Source organism: Rhineura floridana, chromosome 9, assembly GCF_030035675.1.
Source record: "Rhineura floridana isolate rRhiFlo1 chromosome 9, rRhiFlo1.hap2, whole genome shotgun sequence".
Taxonomy (NCBI): Eukaryota; Metazoa; Chordata; class Lepidosauria; order Squamata; family Rhineuridae; genus Rhineura; species Rhineura floridana.
Genome location: NC_084488.1, coordinates 31,450,848 through 31,455,243, shown reverse-complemented (window position 1 = coordinate 31,455,243; position 4,396 = coordinate 31,450,848). Strand labels below are relative to the sequence as shown.

The following is a 4,396-nucleotide window of genomic DNA, read 5'->3' as shown; positions in this document are numbered from 1 at the left end:
AGAGTCACTGTGGCCCTTGGGTCTCTTTCCACTTTTAGGGATGAAGGAATCTGCCTTATTCCAACACAGGCCATTTGATACCATCTAGCTTACTGATGACATGGACTAGCATTGGCTCTCCAGGATTCCAGCTAATTGTCTCTTCCCGAGATTGAATTTTGGACCTTTACATGCAAAGCATGTGCCCTACCACTGAGCTACAACCCTGTTTAAAAAAGTATCTTTTAAAATTGTTCTTTTCAATTCACTAATGAATGCACAGCATACTAGAGCAGATACACTATGCATTTAAAGCACATTCAACATACATACATTTGAAGCACATGAATCCCACCACAGAATCTTGGGAACTGTAGTTTGTTAAGGGTGGTGGGAACTATAAATGTGAAGGGGAAACTACACTTCCCATGATTCTTTGGGGGAAGTCATGTGCTTTAAATGTGAGTTGGATGTGCTTTAAATGTATTATGTGGATCTGCATTGCTTTATAAACTTTATAAATAATTTTAATTAAATTTGAAAATGGAGATAAACTACAAAGTTTACTGGATGACCATCTCTCAGCCTAATCTGCCCCTCAGGGTGAAAACAACAGAAGGAGACCATGACCACCCCAAGAAAGAAGGGCACACATAAAATATAGAGGAAATAATAATTTACAACCATAGGGGTAAATCAGATACATATCAAGACATAGTATGAAGAAATATTTATATAAGCATGATGTTTTATTATTTACACATCCTGTAAAGATATTTATAGTGCAATCCTATGCATGTTTATGCAGAAGCAAGTCCGAATGTATTCAATGGGGCTTACTTAGACAGAGAAGCATGCACATGACTGTAATTTAGTGATAAGGAACTTCACTCACCCAATCCAAAATTCAGGATCATGCCACTTTACGCTGTTTTGAAACTGTTTTATATTTGCTTTATGGTTATGGGATTTTAAATGGCTTTATTTCTTGTTGTGAGCAGCCTTGGTTTCCAATCCTACCTCACAGGGTTGTTGGAAAGATTCCATATATACACACTGGAGATATAAAAATACATATGTGACGTCCTTCCCTGGTTCTCCCTGTCAGGTTCCCACCTACTTGTGGCTACTGCCTTTCACTAGGCACCACCAGGGACACCACCAGTCCGGACCGTCCTTTATATGGTTTCTCACTCCGCTCTAGCACAGATCTCACTAGATCCCCCTGCTAGGCAGCACCACCAGTCACGTCCTATAACCAATACTCCCAGAAACTTTGCCTGAGTCTCTCTCTAGCTGGTTACTTTTGTGACTGTGTGCTTATGCTGTTCCCAACCCCCTTGTATCTTTATAGATAACGCATACAACTCTGGGTTGCTCTGGATACTTGAATTGTTATTATTCCTCCCTTCACCGCTGCCACCATTAGATACTGTTTCTGTTCAGCCTTGGTAATTGCCTTGCCCTCCCTTCTGGTATGTATATCCCCCAGCCAAGGATCAGGCCTTTGGTAAACCAAATAAGTATTTATTAAATATCAGAAATAACAAGATTAGTTTTAGAATGTTTCACAAGCATATGGTTTCATCTATTCCTGTTTTGTACTTGACTTATTATTAATCAGAACTCCAACTCCCTCTTTCTCCACACTCCCAACATCCACCACCAAACACCTTCTTCTCCACCCTACTAACATCCACCCAGATTCAACTGTCATTCTTCCATTTATACTCCCAGCCATTCAAACGCTCAGCCAATCATCCAGCATTCTACTGCTCATGTACTCCCCCCTCCTCTTTCACTCCACTTACCATATGTCTTCTATATAAACAGCACTTACCAAATTTACACTATAAACAGGAACATCACAACATACACCCCATATGTTTATTGTCAAAACCAGTTGGCCACTGCAGAACATTTTTTAAAAAAAAATAAGTATTCGTTTCTTGCCAAATAAAAGCAGTGACGCCTAAGTAAGCCCTGCCTAACTGCTTAAAAAAAAAAAGGATCAGAGGGGGAGAGATTTACAATGCAATCCTTTTCTATGTTCACTCAAAAGTTCCACTGATTTTCAGCACAATCCTAACCATGTCTACTCAAAAGTAAGTCCTACTAAATTCAATGGGGTTAGCTCCCAGGTATGTGGAATTACCATTGCAGCTTTTCTCCCAGAAAAGCTTCATATTGGAAAGGTTTTCAAAACAGGTTATGAGTAAAACAAATAAAGTGTCATTTTCAGCAGTCCAGTAAAATTTAAGCTTGTTTGACTCCTTAATTAGAAAAGTATCACACTGCAGCATGCACACTTTTTAAAACTTCTGTTCAAAAATTATTTGAAACATACAATATAATATGACATTTTTGCAAGTAATTAAAACAAACCCTGCATGTACACTTTTATGCCTACCAAGGTCCTGCTGTGATCTTCTGTTATAGTGCAATCCTAGGCATGATCACTCAGAAGCAAGTCCTGTACAGAGAAATTACTCTTTATACTGCTGAAAGCTATATATTTACTGAATTCCTGATGTGAGCCAAGCAGGAAAAGGAAACTGTGGGTTTAGCTATTGCCTGGGGGGTCAACAAATCTTGTCGATCACAACCCTGACTTCGATTTCACTTACTGGCTATAGCTGAAAGGGTAGGGATTAGAGCAGCCGGTACTAACAGAAGTTGGGGGAGCTGACATTTTGGTTTATATCTTTTGAACCAGACCAGCTAGCAACTTAATTAAAAAAAGAAAGAAAGCTAAAAGTCCAGAGATTAAGGTGACTCACCCAGAGACCCAGAGAGGACCCCCAAAAACTGGAGTCTCTGGACAAAACCAGAGACTTGGAAACCCTGCAAGTCTCCCAACTGTTGCTTTGCAGCCACATCTTTACCTGCCCCATGATGACATCATATATAACATCAGATGTGGGGCAGACAGGTTGGGGGAAATGGCCTCACAGGCCAAACTGGAACACCTGCCAGTCCTAATTATGCCTAAGGGCTGGAGGCCCCCTTACAGAGTTGTTGTAAAATTACAACTAGATAATGCCTATAAAGTGTGTTGAATACTTGAAAATGTTATTATTGTGCATACAATTGCTAGCTAAGTTTAGCATTCTAGTGATGTTATTTCCCTAGACTACCAAAAATATAAATAGTTGGAAGGAAAAACACACGCACAGAGAGAGAGAGAGAGAGAGAGAGAGAGAGAGAGAGAGGCATGGCCACTCATATAAACATACAGCAAATTGCTGGAGGCCATTTGTAACTGATCAGCATAAAAAAGTAAATATAAATGTCACCGAAGCAATAACCCAAATTAAAAGAGCACACATTGTATTTTAAATCTTACATAAAATGTGTGAAAGATTAAGTTGCATACTAACAAATAAGATGGCACATATTGAAATTGGAGATGGGTAAACCATGCCTTGGGAAAGGAAAATGGCATGAAGCAGGGTTAGGCATAAATGATCTAATCAGTGGATTCTTCTGCTGATCCATGTTGGGAGGCCTGTCAGTAACCTAAAAGGGCTATCAGTTTAAGAACCACATTTTTAACACTTTTTAAAAACAATCTAGCCTGTGGGTCAGATCCTTCGAGTGAATCTATACAGTATGATCCAAGGTTACCTCCAAAGAGATCAGCTATTAGTGATGATCCTGAAATAGATTTGCAAAATTTATATTTTACCTTATTCTTTTCAATATAAATATTTTGTGAACTTTTTCATTACTTCTGCCCCTTTTATAATTTCCCGTTGCTGCCTGTGAGAATCTTAGCCTTCATCACAACAACAAATATTGTAAAGAACTATTCCTTTGTTATGATGTCATTTATAAAAGAGATGCTGTATTTGTAACTGCTGTTGAGTTGTAGTTTTAAATTGCTTCAAGTTTAAAATGGCTTTGTCCATTTGAAATAAACTTTCCAAAAAATATCAGTGATAGTGATGAATTATCGTTATATCTTTCTGACTGGTTTTTTTTAATAGGAACAGACTGGAGTGTTGTTCCCTGGCCAGAGGAGACTCTAATCATGTCTCACACACTCTCTATTCATCATATTCTGTTCTCCCAGAGGAGGAACAGTAAGAATATACCTTACTGATGATCTTTATATCTGCCAGCTTTGAAGCAGTAAGAGGGAAATGTAGCTCCCAAACCTACCACTTAAGTGAGCGAGGTTTGTGTACAATTCAGGGACAGCATTTTTCATACATGGGCTTATACAGTACTTGTTTGTTATAGACCCAGGTCATCCTCATGAAGCATCCCACCTCTCTAGCGCCACCACCTGTGTAGTGTTTGCATGAGATTCTGATCACATTGCAAGCCAGTGGCAGTCTTATGTGCTCTCTGGTAGGGATGGGTATGTTGGCAGGCTGGCTACAAGCCTATAAACCTGAGAGACAGCCACCCC

The 4,396-nt window shown here is 39.2% G+C and overlaps 1 non-coding gene across 1 annotated transcript; it reads right to left on the bottom strand.

The window, feature by feature from the left end:
- Positions 1-3,960: 3,960 nt before the first annotated feature.
- On the bottom strand, positions 3,961-4,087 carry LOC133364712 (U8 small nucleolar RNA). The gene has a single exon (XR_009758011.1). It is a non-coding gene; the product is annotated as a U8 small nucleolar RNA (small nucleolar RNA).
- Between the last annotated feature and the right edge of the window lie 309 nt (positions 4,088-4,396).